The sequence below is a fragment of the Pleurodeles waltl genome, chromosome 1_2, assembly GCF_031143425.1.
Source record: "Pleurodeles waltl isolate 20211129_DDA chromosome 1_2, aPleWal1.hap1.20221129, whole genome shotgun sequence".
Lineage (NCBI taxonomy): Eukaryota > Metazoa > Chordata > Amphibia > Caudata > Salamandridae > Pleurodeles > Pleurodeles waltl.
Genome location: NC_090437.1, coordinates 573,235,342 through 573,255,086, shown reverse-complemented (window position 1 = coordinate 573,255,086; position 19,745 = coordinate 573,235,342). Strand labels below are relative to the sequence as shown.

Here is a 19,745-nt window from a genome sequence, read left to right as displayed (position 1 = left end):
ATCGTCGTGTGGCTGGCTTTTTCAACGCGCACCGCCGTGCCGAGTTGTTTTCGACGCACACAGCCGTGCAGGGTTACTTTCGACGCACACCGCCCGTGCGGGGTTATTTTTGACGCAAACCAGGTACATTTTCACGCTAGCAGCGCTAGTGTGGTGTTACAACTACCTAAAGACTCTTTTTATTTTAAACCTTTAAAAAATCATAACTTGACTTGTGTATGTTGGATTTTTGTCGTTTTGGTCTTGTTTTGTCTAGATAAATATTTCCTATTTTTCTAAACTGGTGTTGTGTCATTTTGTAGTGTTTTCATTAAGTTACTGTGTGTGTTGGTACAAATACTTTACGCCCAGCACTCTGAGGTGAAGCCTACTGCTCTGCCAAGCTACCAAGGGGGTAAGCAGGGGTTAGCTGAGGGTGATTCTCTTTTATCCTAACTAGAGTGAGGGTCCTTGCTTGAACAGGGGGTAACCTGACTGTCAACCAAAGACCCCATTTCTAACACCATGGTTTTCGATGGGAATATGAAACACACAAAAGGTGATGACAGGCTGCTTTCAGTAAGGTCAGCCACTGGCAACAGCTCAGAATAGAATTCCAACCCGTTGTTCTTTTACTTACCATGCCACCTCAGCTTGAACACAGCGATATGCATATCAGTGTTGACCCTGCTCCTCATGGGAACAGTTCAACCTGTACTGCTAGGACAGGTCCTCCCTGAACCAGAATACAAGCAACCCTGGACTGGTTTTACCCAAGTTGTGAGATCATTAGCTTGGTACATCTTGGTTCTAGTGACACAGTAAACACAGGACCGACATCTGGGCAACCCCATGCCATTTAAGGCAGCATGTGAAAGACACAAAAGGTGATGGGAAGCTGCATGTAAAAAAAGTCTAACCACTTGTAACAACTCGGGTTACACTCTTTCTTTTGCTCACCAGGCCAACTCAGTTTAGGCTCAGTCATATGCAAATCATTATTGACCCTGCTCCTCATGGGAACAGTCAGCCCGAACTGCAAAGCCAGGTCTTCCATGAACCAGAATACAAGTAACCCAGATGCAACTTCAACCTAGGAATGGGCTTATCAGCCAGGTACAATATGTTCCAGTGACACAATGAGTGCGGGACCCATGTCTGAGTATACCTATGCCACATAGGGTGGTATATGAAACACAAAAAGGGGATGGAAGGCTTCTAGCACTCCAACCCATCTTTCTTTTGCTCGCCATGCCACCTCAGCTTAGACCCAGTCATATGCAAATCAGTCTTGACCCTACTCCTCATGAAACAGACCAGCATAAACTGCCAACCCAGGTCCTTCCTGAAAAATAGACTTTGATGATTTATTGTAGAAAATGTCATGAAAAGCCAGGATGAAAATGAAAATAACAGGTTTATTGATATGTTTATGTTACAGAAGCATAGTAAAAACATTTGTTCTTCTACCTGAGTTGCTTTTCACTTGCATTGGGCTATTGGCATAGGAAAACTGGAAATTGGAATATTCTAAATGGTAGGACTGTACTATTGAATATCGATCCCCCAACCCCCCAGGAATTTCGACATATATGAATATCGAGGACAGAATATCAAGGGACAAAATATCAAAAGGTAAGTCCCAATGGGGAAGTATAGATTTACTGTTCCTAACTCTATTTATGTACCTTGAAGATATATGTACTGAGTACGTACATATATGTGAAGTTAGGTTTAGAAAATCTAGACATGTTTTCCTATGGATTTTTTGTCCTCAGTATTCTGTCCCGTTGATATTCAGAGGTCAATATTCAGAGTGCACACCAACCGATATGACAGTGGTGCTCTATACATTACTGAAGAAGTTCAGTACTCAGCTTATCCCCTGAACAGCTCAGAGAGGATGGACCAGAGCTTCTTTCATGACAGCCAGGAAATGTTGATAATCTATGGCAGTGCACATATTCTTTAAAAAAAAAGCCGGTTTATTTTTGTGAGTTTCTAATTTTGTAACTGCTTAGGAATTCAAAACTGTTTCCAGGAACAGTTCTAGGAAGCTGCAACTTCATTTTTCTCAGGATCAGTACTAGAATTGTTTTGTGTCCGCCTGTGTATAAGTTCAAATGGACTTTCAATTTGTTTTCCTATTGTTCCCACTGAGAAATGCCTCCTCATTATCCCCAACAATTATCTCTGATTCCCTTTTTTCATTCCCATCCTCGAGATGGATTGCCTCTTTCATTTGGCAGATGTAAATATCTGACCATTTCCAGGATTTGAATGAACGGAAGAAATGTTTGTGAATGCTAACAAACGTGAGATTGCCCGGGTGCGCACAAACTTTCCAAGACCTCGATTGCCTGGAACACGCACTGCGAGTTCATGGGAGTAGACTACTTTCTTGATATTTAGCTACACTGGTGTCATATTATGTAGGAGTAGATGTATTTACAAGCGTACACAGTACATCTTGAAAATTGCTTTCGGAAATCAAGCCATATGCACATCCTAAACGAACTTACGCACAGCAAATCTCGGACCACGTGCACTTGCTGCACATGGGTCTCCACATTTTGAAGTCAACATTTTTTGTCCCCATAGACAATTCATGCCGCATCTGCTAGTGAATTACACGATTAGTGGAGAATCATCTGGTCATTCTGCAACTTCTTTTTCTTCGTGGAGAATTCCATTGCAGAGCACTGCTGTTCGTGGGCTAAATCTTTCACCCTTGTTGCATAAATGCTCGGTAGCCGCGCTTAACCTACGCTGGAAACCCTAACTAAGCTTCTGTGAGAAAACCAGCCCCCAAATATGACTGTTCGTCCATGTTATAAATCACTGCTTATTTCCTGAGGTTTTTGTGAAGAAGGGGCCAAATCTGAGCCTTATGAAGCAGTGGGTGTTTTCTCCAGAACAAAAAATGTCTGTGTGTGGTGACTTTGATATGTTACACCCATAAAGCTCAGAATAGAATCCGGGTTGATAATGATAATTTCCCCCGTCTCCAGTGACCCTCTGGCCGGCTGCCTTTATGCTGCTGCCTGGGCTAAATCCCATCAATCTGGAAGAGGCCCGGCTGCCCCAGCTGTTCTTTTGTGCCTTTCAGCTACTGTGTAATTCTGAGGATAACAGAGGAGGTGTATGGGAATGACACGGATGTTAGGCTGCTGCATGGGAAGCGCTTTGGCACTCAAGGCATCGCGCTGCAAATGGCTGACATCATGGCTGCATATGGCCTCATTATTACGGATGGCCTCAAACAAATTAAGACACTTTTTGCGGGTTCTTTTACTTGATGACGTTTCTTTTATTTGTGGCGCAAAGCCATTGAAATACCAAAGGTGTGCAAAAAACCATAGGGGCATATTTTAGAAAAGTAGCGCTGCAGACAGTGCAGCGCCACTTTTCTTGCACCCCTTAGCGCCACCCTACTGCCACCAGGTGTGTGCTGTATTTAAAATACGGCGCTCCAAGGTGCAGGGAAGAGGACAATATCGTAATTATTTCTGACGCTATTGATGTACTCTGCAGGAGTAGCATAAAAATGTTGGCGCTACCCCTGCAGAGTACATAGAGGCTCATTGTATTCAATGGCATGCCCCCTTTTAACACCTGCTCTGAGCAGGCGTTAAAAGTACAGAAAAAAAATGATGCAAGGAAATCTGTTAGATTTGATTGCACCATTGTTTCACCCCCCTAACGTGGGAATGCCCCCTTTGCATAGATTATGCCTGGCGCAGGCTTAATGTAGTGCAAAGGGTTAGGAAGTGGCGCAATGCATGCATTGCACCACTTTGCAAATATAGTGTGGCGTTCTTGGCCTTCTAACAACACATTAGCGTCAAAAAATGACACTATTTAAGAGCCCCTAGTGTTAGAAGGGCGCTAGATGCTCTTAAATATGCCCCACATTCCTTCAAAACATGTTAATTAGACGATTGCAGGAAAAGTGTTGTTACTGCATGAAAGGAAGTATGAGGTCGAATGAAGGAAGTTCAATATCCCTATATGGGTTTAAGGAAAGTTAGACACAAAATACATATTTATTTCATTTTCTGTTTAAAATAGCATAATAAAAATAATGTTTCTTCAAATCAACCCACGTTAATTATCAAGCTTTATTATAAAATTCTTAGTGTCTAAATCTTAGTCATGAACAAAAAAAGGTAAAAAGCATTACTCCATTTACATAATTTAAAGTAAGCGAATTAAAAAATATCAAGAGTGAAAAAATTGTCAATGCCATTTGGCGCCTAATGGGTATATGAACAAGTGAACATTGTTTTCCACACTGCTAATTATTAGCTAGCTGTATGAATCTCCGGTTAAATAAAAGGGCAGGATATGACAGTTTAAGATATTTGTGGACTATATAACCTTCCCCCGTCCTCTCATCTTTACGTCGCATTAAATTATGATATTCCCTCGAGGGGTGGAAACACATCTACCTTCTTAACTAATAACCTTTTCAAGTTGATATACAGATACATCCCTGTTTGTGCAGGAAGGGCTCTTGGCAGGTATGGGACTGCCAAGGAGTGAACTGACATAAATGTCAGGCAGAAACCAGGCATTGGAAGAAAAAAAATGCTGTTGAGATGTGAGAGCAAAGAACTGTTGGAATGTTCCCACCACTGCTCAGCCTCATTCATGCGGTGACAGTTCCGCTCTGAGACAGCATAACACAGCCAGAGCTGCTCCTGCAAAGGTTACCTGTGCCGCAGCAATATGCACGTTCCTCAGCCAATGTGCATTTCTCTATCGGGGAAGTTTCAGATTTGTAATTTGTGAACAACATGCGCGGTACTGACTCAGCTGGAGAAGATTCAGGATCAATTCCAGCTACACCAGGAGAGGCACGTGCAAGGGGAATGTATTTTTAAAGGGGAGGCATTTCAAAGGAATACTGTATTCGAGCTACTGGGATTATGATGCAACACAAGACATTATACAGCAGCGTCGACTAAATTATGCAACAAGAAAGGGGGAACATGCAGCATAATGTGGCACATATCAGGTGGCAGTATGATTTTGCTATTTTGTCATTTTATCTTATACTAGTACTATAGTCCTCATTCCAAGCAACAAGTATTGGGGGCCATTACAATAATGAGTTCAGCGGGAACATCGCTGCTCAGTAGTAGTCCACTCGAATATTTCCCCTGCTTCAAGCAGGCAAAATCAGCTTCTGAATTGCTGGAAAAAGCATCCAGTAAACCACATGATAATTCTGATTTTCATATGCTTTTCCGAAATCTCACATCCCGATTATGTTCTCCGTCCGAAAGTACCAGGACACTCAATGTAGCTAAATCTGAGTGGTGAGGGGGAACGCATCCAAAATCACCTCGTTACCCACCTCTAGCTCTCCCATCGAACATTATAAGCACTGCAAGTTTGAACACACTAGCCAAAACTAAGTGGCATGATCACACTGAAAATGAGAGCTTGAAAAATCCGAACATACCCATGTTCAGGTAAATGGTTTAACAAATTCTGCCAGTAATTGGAACCTCGTGTTGAGCAACTGAGAAACAAATCCGATAGTAAAGTACAACTAAAACTAGAAACTGTTACACCTGTACTCAGGGCCAGCTTTAGGTCTGGTGGCGCCCTGTGCGACAGTTTATTTTGGCACCCCCCGCCCAATGACGTCCTCACTAACACCCGGCAAATGTGCCCCTCATCTCTCCATCGCTCCCCTTTCACATACATTCATGTGTTTTAAAGCACTTGTGAAGGCTGGCTTTACTAATCCACTCACCTAGCCACATAAAATATAGGGGCATATTATTTAAGAGCCCCTAGCACTATTCTAACGCCACATTAGCGTAATTTTTTTACGCTAATGTGGCGTTAAAAGGCCAAAAACACTGTTCCATGTTTACAAAGTGGCACAATGCATGCATTGCTCCACCTTGTATACCTTTTCGCTACATTATGCCTACGCCATGATTAATGTATTCATAGGTGGCATTCCCCGTTAGGGAGGGCCCAAAAAATGGTGCAATGAAATCTGACAGATTTATTTGCGCCATTTTTTTTACGGCACTTTTAACGCCCTGCTCAGAGCAGGCATTAAAAGGAGGCTTCCATTGGTTACAATGGGCCTCTGGGTGTTTTACAAGATTAGCGTCAAAATTGACACTAATCCTGCAAAGCGCCGGAGTAGCATAAAAAAATCTGACACTAGTCCCCTAACTACCACCACTTTCTAACCCTTTGCTCTATATTATGCCTGCCCCAGGCATAATGTATGCAAAAGGGGCATCCCCCCGTTAGAGGGGTCAAAACAAATGATGCAAAGAAATCTTTTAGATTTCTTTGCATCATTTTTTTACTGCACTTTTAACCCCTGCTCAGAGCAGGCATTAAAAGGAGGCTTCCATTGGTTACAATGGGCCTCTGGGTGCTTTGCAAGATTAGCGTCAAAATTGCTGCTAATCCTGCAAAGCGCCAGACTAGCGTAAAAGAATTCTGATGCTAGTCCCCTAACTACCGCCGTGGTGCACGTATTTTAAATATGACGCACACATGGTGTCGTTAGGGGGGCGCTAAGGGGATGCAAGAAAAGTGGCACTGCATTGCGTGCAGTACTACTTTTCTTAAATATGCCCCATAGTTCTGTTTTTTGCAGCAGGCATACTAACCCTTTATGCTCCTTTATGTTGATTCAAAGCTGCCACTAGGCAAAACTCCCATCTCTATCTCTAGCAGGAACATTAATCACAAGAGGTATCTTGACATTTTAATTTTAATTGTTTCTTGAAGGCTAATCGCACAAGGAACTTTTCAGCAGGTGCTTTTGTCGCGTAGGCTCTCATTATTCCAATGAATCTACTGGATTTTGAGCAGCAGAATCACCAGTGGTGTGGGAAACTAAGTCTAACCCACTGCGGGTGACACCTGTCGCTCCAATTCAGGTTTTGCTCCGGCTAACTAGCAGTGCCTGCGGTGTGCGTTAGCATCTGTAGTGAAGCATTCGGCAATCAGCATACAATCATGGTTCTCTGGCTGGAATCTCCCTCTAACGTGTAAGGAACAAGGAAGTGTTTTTATAACAACACAGCTGATGTTCTAAGAAGATATCCCTACGTAAGGATGTGTATTTTCTAAGAATGTTTGAGACTAAACCTCTACCACTTTCACCGGCAATGTACTGTGCTGTAGCCTTGGAAGAAGCACAGAGTGAGCAAGAATGTCTTGTTCGAGAACAGAATGCTGGCCTAGGCAAAAACAATTAGATAAACAGAAAATAAAACAAGACTGTAAAAGTGGCTATTGTAACAATAATAAAATAAAGCTGAACAAAATACATCTAGGTTAAGGTGCACAGCAGCTTGGCCTAGTGTGTTAAAATAACGTGCATGGAGCTATAGCTAAAATGGCTACACAACACTTTTAAATTGCACTGCTCACACTGCCCAAAAGCCGGCCCTGCCTGTACTAAAGAAACGTACATCAGATCCATCCAAACTAACCATCTTCAGACCAGTCTCTAAATTCCCATTCATCAGTAAGATAGTTGAAAAAGAAATCCCTAAATAATTTCAAGACCAGTCAGAAACTGCACAATCAACAATCAGGGTTCAGATCAGGAAGTGGCACATAATCAATGCAAAAAAAAATCTGGCAACCAATCTTCGCATCCCTGGATGCAAATCAAACAGCAGCATTAGCACTTTTAGATATTTTGGTTGATTACAACACTGATGACCAGCAGATCCTGCTCAGTCACCTAAAAGCTTGGATACAAGTGCCAGGAACCGCATTTACTGAGGCTGCTTAAACTAAACCATATTATCCCTCACTCCTTCAGTTCATCTTGGTTCATAGACCAACCTTGTTCGTTTATGTTATTCCCTTGTTTAATCTTTCTATTCTTGTGATCATCTTGCTTCTACAGTTATCCTTCTTCAGTCCCTCTATTCTTCTCTTACCTCTCCACCACGATAGTACTCTGAAGTAGCCGTTTACTGGCATGTAAGCACTTTATAAAACTCCTAAATTAAATACAAATAAATAAAGCAATAATATATGGAGAGAATCAGAAAATATAGCAAAAAGATGGAAATGGTACACACGATTGGAAATAATATCACTCTGAAACTGAATATACTTAATTAATTGGAAGAGGCTTGATTATAAAACGAGGAGGTGGAGAAGTGGAGAGGAGGGCAAAATACTCTTAATTTAAAAAAACATATCACATGTGTTATACTTGGCATCCTTGGCATGGTCTCCCCTACCTTTTTGCCTCTGCCTCTGCTTCTGTTGTGTGCTGGACTTCTTGTGCTGTTTTTGATACTCTGGGCACTTTACCACTGCTAACCAGTGCTAAAGTGCAAGCGCTCCTATTTAAAATGTATGTGTAATTGACGTACCCATGATTGGCATTTTGGATTTACTAGTACGTCCCTAGTAAGGTACACCCGAGGTGCCCAAGGCCTGTAAATCAAAAGCTACTAGTGGGCCTGCAGCACTGGTTGTGCAACCCACATTAGTAGCCCTGTAAACATGGCTCAGACCTGCCACTGCAGTGTCTGTGTGTGCAGTTTTAAACTGCCAATTTGACCTGGCAAGTCTACCCACTTCCCAGGCCTAAACCTTCACTTTTTATACATGTAAGGCATCCCTAAGGTAGGCCTCAGGTGGACCCATGGACAGGGTGCAGTGTACGTAAAAGGTGGGACATGTGCTGATGTGTGTTACATGTCTTGACAGTGAAATACTGCTAAATCCAGTTTTCCCTGTTGCAAGGCCTATCTATCTCATTAGTTAACATGGGGGCTGCCTTTAAATATTATTAAAGTGCAGTTTCCCTTTGGGAGCTGATAAAATATGGTGTTTAGGGTCTCTGAACTCACAATTTAAAAATACATCTTTTAGTGAAGTTTGTTTTTAGACTGTTAGTTTGAAAGTTCCACTTTTAGAAAGTAGGCATTTCTTTTTGCTTAAAGCATTCTGTGACTCTACCTGTTTGTGGCCTCCCTGTCTGTGTCAGTTTGACAGTTTGGCTGTTTGCACCTCTCCTCTAGATGGAGACACAAAGGGAGCTGGGGTGTAGCCTCCATATTCTGATGTGCCATCTGTGCTGCCATCTGTGCTAGAGTGGAGGTAGGACTGGTCACTTACACCTGAATGGGCTGTGCCTGCCCTCTCACAATGTAGTCACCAACCCCCTGGTGTGTGTATGGGGCCTGGCCTGGACAAGGCATGATCCTGTAAACAAGAGAGACTTCTCTTTGACGGTTACCAACTTCAAAGACAGAAAGGTGTATAAATAGAGGGCACAAAACCCCATACTTTAGATTTCTTCAAGATCAATTCTAGAACCAAGGAACCTCTGCCAAGGGGAAGAGCTGAGAAGAAGTGCTGCCCCTGCCTGTGGATGTGCTTTGTTCGGCTATCCTTCAGTTGCTGCTTCTGCTTGTGAAAGGGGACAAAGACTGGATTCTGTTGTGCATTCCTGCTTGAAGAAGAGTCTCCAAGGGCTTGAACTGAGCTTGCCTCCTGTTATGAAGTCTCAGGGCCATCAAAGACTTCCTCTGCCAGCACATGGGCTCTCTGCTAAGACTACTGCCCTGCAAAGTGGTGCCCTATCCAGTCACTGGACCCTTGAAAGGTGAAGTTGACAGAACAAGAGCCGAAATCCACGCACAGATTGCCATGTGGGGACATTTTCAATGCACCATGTGCAACGCATCTGATAAACGACATGTCACCCACTTTGTAGCAAGAATCAATGCTCCATCTGCATCACGGCTGTGAGATCGAAGCATTGCGACTGGAGAAACAACACAACACCCGCTTGCAGCTGCTGAGAATGACGCAAACCCAGCGCAGAGCGGTTTTCTTAGACGGTGCAACCGGATTTCTCACGCATCATCCCTAGGTGTCAAAGTCATCGTGAATTGCCACTGATCTGAGCTACCCCGTCCGGAAATCAACGCATCGCTCTCTTGTAAGGGAGAAAAAAAACACATAGTCTACCCAACCGGAGAAGAAACGATACACAGCCTCACTTGCGAGGAACGAATCAATGCATCGCTGACTTTTCCAAAACATGCTCGCCCGTGAGGCTTTATTTTTGATGCTAACCAGGTACTTTCTATAAAATCAACATTTCCATTGTTTCCTATGGAGTAAGACTCTTATTCTTTTGAAAGTTCATATTTTGACTTGTGTATGTTGGATACTTGTCCTTTTGTTCTTGTTTGATTTACATAAATATTAACTATTTTTCTAAACTGATATGGTGTCCATTTTGTAGTGTTTTCACTGTATTACTGTGTGTGTGTGGGTACACATACTTTACACATTGTTTCTGGGTTATGCCTTTCTACTTGTGCCAAGCTACCAAGTGGGTGAGTGGGAGTTAACCAGTTGTGTTTCTCCTTTGCCCTGACCAGAGTGAGGGTCCTTGCTTGGACAGGGAGTAGCCTGACTGCCAACTAAAGACACCATTTCGAATACTGATAATTACTCTTGACGCATACCAGTCCATCATTTTTTTACCATCATGTCACCTCAGAGAGGAGCCAACCATGAGGAAATCAACCTTGTAATCCTGCTCTAGTAGAAATACTCCAGCCCATCTGCCAAACCAGGTACGCTCTGAGTGGGAACCCAATCAACACCACACATTTCAGACTTTTTGGGCTTCATCAGTAGGGTGCATCTTCAACCCTGTGGCACAGAAAGCTCAGGACCCATGTCTGTTTCACAGTTCTGGTGTCACACTGAAGAAATCAAAACATTGATAGGTGGATCTATTGAATTAATCTAGCCAATGCTAATAATCTAGGCTGTAATCAAATCCATCATTTTTTGGATATCATGTCACCTCCGACAGAAACTCCTGGTCCTGCTCCAATGGGAAACTGCCAGGCCAGGTCCCCTCTGAGTGAGAACACTAGCACCCCAGTCAAAAAAGAGAGGCCTAATTTATCTGTCTACTCCTTTGAAGCCCAGACTCGCCTACCCGGACCTGATGCTTTTCTGTGGTCATTTAACTACATCACCCCCCAAAACACCCAGAGAGGATAGGATCAAAAGTTGTCTATACTCCTCAGATCCCCATGGACATAATGGAACAGCCAGAAACAATTGGACACCATATTGTGTGAAAAAGGCTGCTTTAATGAGACAGGTGCATAACTTAGGTAACCTTACAGTGGCACTTTGCCAATAGTGACTAATGATCCCTGCCTCACTAAACATTTCAGTAACCTAAGTCACACCCCTAAAAAGACCTTAAGCATGTCTCTGTACAATGAAACTCTCACATCACTCACAGGTTCCATCCATCCATAAGATGACAACGCCCAGTCTAACACTGCCAACCTACTCTTGACTTTGCAATACCTCACCTCTCTCCCTAAGCTGGCCATAATAATGCTTCACATAACCAAGATTTGTAAGAGTCCTGCAAATTTCTCTCTGAAACCCCATCAGAAAAACCCTGTAGCTGCCCCCACACCCAAAATACAAGTAGAACTTACTACAGAACTAAAACTTCACTCCCAAGAACAAAACTAGAGCCATCCTTAACTGCAGCAAGTTCAACTCCATACCAGTTATTGATAAGTGATCCATATAGTCCCTAAAAAACTGCTGAACTTCAAACTTAATATGCAAGTGTTCTACTTTGAAAAACACCTTCTTCTTCACAATTTTTTGTATCGCCCTATTGCCCTTTTGATACACTAGATGTCAATTTCCCCTGGTTTCCACACTTCTTTCCACTCACTTCTGGGCAAATACTCAGTCCTCAACATGGCAGTGCCCATCCACAAGCTCTTCAACTGTAATAGATCCTCCTTAATTCACGTTAGCAGTGCCAGACCTTTCATCTTGACCAGGTCATTCTCTCCTAAATGGTTTAGCATAACAGCTGTACAATAATATACATCTTTCCTGAACCATTTAACTTGAAATCTACAGTTACTGAAGCCCAGCTGTTTACCAAATCTCCTTGACTATGCCTACTGCACTGCCCACTTTACAAATTCAAATCTCAGTATGGTCTTGGTTAGGACCCACAGCACAACCTTTAAGATGAACATCAGCAGCAACAACTAGAACATGGCCACATTATTCCAAGGACCTCATGGGCCTAACATATCAATCAGATTTCAACCTCCATACCCCCCTAATCTCTTCCTTTGTGCAATCTCTCATTTCTGCCTTTATGACCAACCCTGGTCAAAAGGAAAGGGTACTATATTCCGCTGCAGGAAAGTGTATTCAGCAACCCCAACTATTGCTATACTGACACCAGCAACCCACCCTTGTGCCTGAAAACACCCACCTCACCCAAAAACTCATCATTCTTGCATGTCCTTCACCAATTTAAAGGACACGCTTTACCATCTGGGTACATCCCTAAATTATTTACCAACCTACCCTGTCTTCTCTACCATTTTGTATTGCAACAGTCTCACCTACTGGAAGTGCTCCCTTTCAACTACATTTTCCATCCTCAAGCCTTCAGTCTTCTTGGGTCCCAGCAGGTCCACCACCTAAAAGGCTCCAGAGAATAACCAAGCCATTAGCAGTTAAAAGTAGCAGCATCCCAACAGCCTCTACATATATTATGAGTTACCAAAATTACTTTTTTAATGCCTGTAGTGTCAATGGCCTACAAATCCGCGCAGTGACTTCCTTTTTTAACCCCAGCATTCCATTATCTCCTACCCATTTCCACCACTACTAATATGTCAAAATAACACCATGGCCCGGTGTCTTCTTTGGGGCCAAAGGTAGCCCAAATCCAACATCAGCTCTTGAAACTTTTGTAGCAAATCCTGACATTCCATGGACAAAGGCTGCCTCACAATAAAAAGTCATCCAAGTAGTGTTAAATGCAATCAGAGCTGAAGGCCCAATTAAACAAAACTTTGCAGAAATCTACTCACCTCAAAAATGGAGCACTAAATCGAGCAACCTATAGACAAGGCCTTTTCCACAAAATAATAGCTTCCAAACTGAATGTTGAGAAACTCAAAATCCACTGAACGCACTAGTAACATGTGAAAGGCCATTTTAATATTGTACTTCCACATGAGCGCACTTGGCCCCAAGTTGTTAACCAGGTCAATAGCATCCTCATCTGTTGCATATTTCACCCTGCTCAATGCCTCAGTTCTAAAATTATTTATGGAATGCCCTTCTGGCCACAACAAATGTTGAATCAGGCAGAATGTGTCTTGCTCCTTTTTGGGAACCATCCAAATAGGAGAAATTATCAGCTAGTCCAAAGGCCAGCCCTCAAAGGGCTCAGTCAAATGTTCTTCACTAATCTCCTTGAGGTTACTCTATATTAACTCCTCATGGTCAACCACCAATTTCAAATCCTCCACCCACCTCCGTGTTCTGGGGTCTTAGTAGGCCACCCGAAAAACAAATTCAAAATCTTGCAAAAAAAACATTTCCTCTGTCTCCCAAACTACCCCCATCTAATGTCTCAAATAGTCTACTTTAACTGATGTGGGAAACTTTCCTCAAATTGTTCTGCAAATCTTGCCCTTTTGCCCCGTAATTTTGACTGTGGTATTTCCCCCTTGACTTCCAGGAGCTCCATCTGGTTGTGGGCAGCACTACATGACTGTATGTTTCACACAGCATTTAGAACATTTGTGCCTTAATCAGCAGTATACCTGGTTAAAACCCCCTTGTTGTAAGCCCAGCTCCCGCACTCCCCACTCCTCTCCGGGTAGACTAAAGGCCACTCACTGGACATATACCTCTTAGCACCTGGCCTTGAAGGTACCATTATTTACAGAAACAACTCATTATCCAACTGCCCCCACATGCCCTCTGTATCCTCTGCCAAAGGAGCCGGCAACTCCTCATCATTACTAACACTGGCCTACCCCCATCAAAGGTAAGCTGCACTATATTCACTACATCAATATATCTAAATAGCACTACACAGCATTCTAGATATTTTTGGCAGTTAACACTGGGGTAAATGAGAAACACCAAAAACTCTCCTCTATAATTACTGAACTCTAGATCTTCAAGACAAATTAAAATTCCTCCTCATTTGAATCTTCCTTTTCCCAGACCGATGTACCCAATACTTTAAAAACCTCAATATGTTTGTATTTCCATGTATGTTCTTTGGTCAACACCATTAAATACACCCCAAAGGTTTTATAATGCCCATCTGTGGCAACTTTTTTGACCTTCACCTCTCTGCTCTCCTTCTTAGGACGTTCACTTCTTTGCTCTCCTTCTTAGGACCTCTTTTATCCTTGGCCCTGTCCTCTTTGTCATCACCACCATCACCACCCTCCTCTATCTCATTTCTCATTCTCTTTCAGCCCTGCCTTTGCTCTATCCTCAGTTCCCGTATTTGATCCTTGAGCATACCTACCCTTCAAAAGACAGGCTACTGACCATCTCTCTCCCTTTTGCAGCCAATACCAATTGATTTAACTGTTAACTTTCTACATTTTTTCACCACTTGCAACTCCATTCATGATTTTAAGATCTGTGCCTGCACCAAAGTTTACCATCCTGGTACCAGTTGACACTCCTGAGGCACCATTATCACTGACCTTTTCGGCTTCCTGAAACACGAACTCATTGAAACCTAACTCCACTTCCCTTATAAGCAATTATATAGTTATGACAGAAACAACTATGAGCATTCAACCACTCCATGTTTTTACTATTTTTATCTTTCCTTCCCCAAATCCTCCTTATCATAATCCGGCAAAGTCTCCTCAGGAATACACCACTCATCAATCATGACACCTGCACTCATACCCAGAAACTTTCCATCCTCCACACCCCATCACCAAATTCATCCTCCCCATCCATCATTCATATTAACTACAAAGAGGCATACCCAGCCTGATCTTCACTCCTTGAAGGTGGTCCAGTGCCATTACAGACCTGAGTACTGTCTTTGCTGTGGGGTAATTGAGCCACACCAAACTCTCCCAGCTGATTCTGCTTCTACCCATAACTCCTTCTCTGAGAGATAACCCTCCACGCCAGGTCCTGTTCCTCATGATTACCCCACCGGCCTTACGCACTCATCCCCCTCTTCACTAACCTACAACCAATGGCCTGTCTGCCACGTAAACGCTAACTCTACACCAGCAGGCATGTCAGGTTCTCTCCTTCCAGTACCTCCTCAATGTTTTCCGAGTGGGCCTGTTCACATGAAACTGTCAAGTTGAGGGGCATGCCTGTCTCATTCTCCTCCCCGCCCCTCCCTTCCTATGGTGCACCACCATGTGGTGCATGGATAGCACCTTCCCACCTTGTCCCTCCATGTCTACCACCGCTACTCCATCCTCTCCTCACTTTACTTTTAGGTTTGTGGGCGAGCATGTCAAAATGGCAGCCTCCAACCCGCCCGCTTAGTGCCTTTGGGGGCATCCATGCCTGATCAAGCACAAAAAGACTGATTAAATTTGCTCTCCGTGCTTCCTCTAATACCAGCTGTGCGTTAATGACAGCCTTACTCTGAGAACTAGCCACCATGACAAAACACTACTATACCTGCACTACTACCTGCCAACAACAAATCCTAAAAATCTTAAGTCCTATCTTAGCTGCCAAAAAGCTCTGTTACAAGACCAGGTTGCTCCCCAACTAGATCAAAAAGGAGGGGCCAAATCTAACTGCCCGCTCCTTTGAAACACAGACTCCACCTACCCTATCCTGGTGGCCAGCTATCCCCACTGTGGTCACCGGCACACACCACTGGCCTGAGACGCCCAGGGGGTAGGGCTCCAAAGTTGCCCACACCCCCTCACCAAGCCCCCATTTGTATTGCATAATGATTTGAAAATATCCCCATTGGGTTAAGGGAGGTGAGTATGTTTTAATAAAAGACACTAACAGGGCTCAGCCCTATCAACACCAAAACTTTATTTTTTAAAACAATGCAGCCATGACATTTTATTTACTCAATCAAAATGGCATGTTTTAACTGTGGTGCTGAGTACCAACAATGATGTCACATTGTCACTTTAATCTACATATTTATCTAGAAACATGCTGATGAAAGGTCAATGTCTGATCATCCTCAGAAAACAATTCCCTCTTGATAAAGCAAACATTAAGTTGTATTTCTAGTATTCTTTTCACTTTTTTCTCGTTGTTATAAATAGGTGGTATGTTACAACCATGCATGCCTGAACCACGCATGCCTAAACAGCAAGGTCTGAACCACGAACCCGTCTTTACCATGCATGCCTTTACAATGAATTTCATCGTAAAAGCATGACTGGAATAGGATTATGCATGGTAAATTCCCCCACCGCGTGCCCTAACACCCTATACCCAAGCCCTGCAATCCACCCCACCCCAGCCCTTAAAACTGCCGTTCCCCCACCCTCAGCCCTAAAACGACCCCACCTGCCCTTAAAACTACCTGTTCCCTTCGCCCTGAGGCTTAAAACCCTGCCCCATGCTAAAAATATCCCTGAACCCAGTACCCCCCGCTCTGAGGCCTCAGTGACCTCCACCCTTTAAAACTGACCATTCTCCCTCCGCCCTAAGCCCTAAAACCTGGCCCCTGCCCTTGAAACTACCCCAACCCCCCACTCTGAGCCCTAAAACTGACCCGCCCTGCCTTAAACTACCCAACCCCCTGCCTGAGCCCTAAAACAACCCTGCTCTTCCCTTAAAACTAACCTTTACCCCAGCACTGTGGCCTAAAACCCCCCCTGCTAAAAACTACCCTGACCCCAGCCCACCCACCCTGAGTCCTAAAAACTGCCCCTTACTCCCTGACCAGAGCCCTCTAACCCAGCTCCTGCCCTTAGCACTACACCAACGCCCCCGCCCTTATCCTGAAATCTGACCCCGTCCTGCCTTTAAAACTTCCTGGGCCCCCCCACCCTGAGCCCTAAAGCAGACCCTGTCCTACCCTTGAAACTAACCCTTCCCCTCCCCAATCCCCGAGGCCTAAAACCCTGTCCCCTGCTGAAAACTACCCCAACTCCAACCCCCACCCTGAGCCCTAAAACTGATACTACCCTTTAAAACTGCCCCTTACCCCCTGCCCGGAGCCCTAAAACCCATCCCCTGCCCCTAAAACTACACCAATTCCCCCGTTCTGAGCCCTAAACTCTGCCCCAGTCAAAAAAACTACACCTTCACCCTACCCTTAGCCCTAAAACTGCCCGCCCCCCAAACGACCTCCCCCCCCCAGCCCAGCCCCTGCCCCACTTACATCTCCTGATCCTTCCTGGTCCTGCTCCTGATCCGCCCATCTGCCCAGCTAGACCTTTCTCTGCCTCAGCCATGCATATGCGTGGTTCAGGAAAGTGTTGTTCCACTTGCTGGGAAATGGCACTCGTGGCTCAGCCCGCGCTGTAAAGGCTGTTTCCCGTTTTATTTATTAAATACTTTGGCCCGTATTTATACTTTTTTAGCGCCGCATCTGCGCCGCTTTTTGACGCAAAAGCGGCGTTAACTTACAAAATACAATTGAATTTTGCAAGTTTGCGCTGCTTTTGCGTCAAAAAATTACGCAAACGCAGCGCTAAAAAAGTATAAATACGGTTGCATTTTAGATGTCTAAACGTTATGTGAACATACTGTGGGGCATATTTATACTCCGTTTGCGCCGAATTTGCGTAGTTTTTTTCGACGCAAATTCGACGCAAAACTAACTCCATATTTATACTTTGGCGTTAGACGCGTCTAGCGCCAAAGTTCATGGAGTTAGCGTAATTTTTTTGCGTGAACACCTTCCTTGTGTTAATGATATGCAAGGTAGGCGTTCCCGTCTTAAAAAATGACTCCGATGCATATGCGTCGTATTTATAGTCCCGGGCAAAAATGACGCCCGGGAGTGGGCGGGTCTAAAAAACCCGCATTAGCACCGGATTTTAGCGCCTGGGTCAGGGCAGGCGTTAAGGGACCTGTGGGCTCAGAATGAGCACAGAGGTGCCCTCCCCTGCCCCCAGGGACACCCCCTGCCACCCTTGCCCACCCCAGGAGGACACCCAAGGATGGAGGGACCCACCCCAGGGACATTAAGGTAAGTCCAGGTAAGTATTATTTTTTTTTTTTTTGTGGCATAGGGGGGCCTGATTTGTGCCCCCCTACATGCCACTATGCCCAATGACCATGCCCAGGGGACAGAAGTCCCCTGGGCATGGCCATTGGGCAAGGGGGCATGACTCCTGTCTTTGCTAAGACAGGAGTCATTTCAATGGGGGATGGGCGTCGTAAAAAATGGCGCAAATCGGGTTGTGGCGATTTATTTGCCTCAGCCTGACTTGCACCATTTGTGGACGCCCATACGCCATTTTCCCCCTACCCCGGCGCTGCCTGGTGTACGTCGTTTTTTTCAACGCACACCAGACAGCGCCGGCGGCTAACGCCGGCTAACGTCATTGAATAAATACGGCGCCCGCATGGTGCTTCAGAATGGCGTTAGCCGGCGCTAATTTTTTTGGCTCAAAACTGCGTTAGCGCAGTTTTGCGTCAAAAAGTATAAATATGGCCCTGTATTCTCACACACCTCATGCGGGATAAGGAAGCCAAGTTGAAGATCAGAACGTCACCTTCTGTTCTTCGTATTGGATTGGAAACGTTCCCATTGTCTCACTGGTAGCTGTCCCAAGAGGAGTGCCAGCCAGGGACGTGCACGATGACAATTAGAAACAGTGGAAGTGTCAAAACAAAAGGAGCATTTAGAAACAATAAACTCGGGATAGCAGAGAGTTGTTGAAAAACAAGGGGCCTTATTTATACTTTTTGGTGCAAAACTGCACTAAGGCAGTTTTGCCCCAAAAAGTTTTGCACCGGCTTGCACCATATTTTAGCACCAGCTGGGCACCATATTTATGGAATGGTGCAAGCCGGTGCAAAGGGTAGGCTAGCTTAAAAAAAAATGACGTTAGGCAGTTTTGAGTCAAAATAAATTATTCTGACCAGATTAGCATCATTTTTTGACGCTAAGGGGCATATTTATACTCTGTTTGCACTGAATTAGCCTCATTTTTTAAAATTCTAATTCAGTGCAAAACTAACTCCATATTTATACTTTGGTGCTAGACCCGTCTAGCACCATATTTATGGAGTTAAAGTCATTTTTTGGAAGTGGAAACCTACCTTGCCTTAATGAGATGCAAGGTAGGCGTTCCCGTGCAAAAACATGACTCTATGGCCTTAACACCATGGCCCATATTTATACTTTTTGACGCTAAACTGCGCTAACGCAGTTTAGCGTCAAAAAATTTTGCGCCGTCTAACGCCATTCTGACGCGCCATGCGGGCGCCGTATTTATGGAATGGCGTTAGCCGGCGCAAGCAGACCGGCGCTGCCTGGTGTGCGTGGAAAAAAACCACTTAGACCAGGCAGCGCCGGCGTTAGGCAAAAATGACGTTAGGGCGTCTTAAAATGGGGCAAGTCAGGTTGAGGCAAAAAAATCGTCTTAACCCGACTTGCGCCATTTTTTAACGACGCCCATCCCCCATCAACATGACTCCTATCATTGTAAAGATAGGAGTCATGCCCCCTTGCCCAATGGCCATGCCCAGGGGACTTCTGTCCCCTGGGCATGGTCATTGGGCATAGTGGCATGTAGGGGGGCACAAATCAGGCCCCCCTATGCCAAAAAAAATTATTAAAAAAAAAAAAAAAATACTTACCTGAACTTACCTGAATGTCCCTGGGGTGGGTCCCTCCAGCCTTGGGTGTCCTCCTGGGGTGGGCAAGGGTGGCAGGGGGGGTCCCTGGGGGCAGGGGAGGGCACTCTGGGCTCATTTTTAGCCCACTT

At 44.4% G+C, this 19,745-nt stretch overlaps 1 protein-coding gene across 1 annotated transcript in view; it reads left to right on the top strand.

Annotated features, from left to right (window-relative positions):
- LOC138301701 (bifunctional heparan sulfate N-deacetylase/N-sulfotransferase 3) overlaps nt 1–19,745 on the top strand; it is a 546,324-nt gene that overhangs the window by 375,496 nt on the left and 151,083 nt on the right. The window lies entirely within an intron of this gene.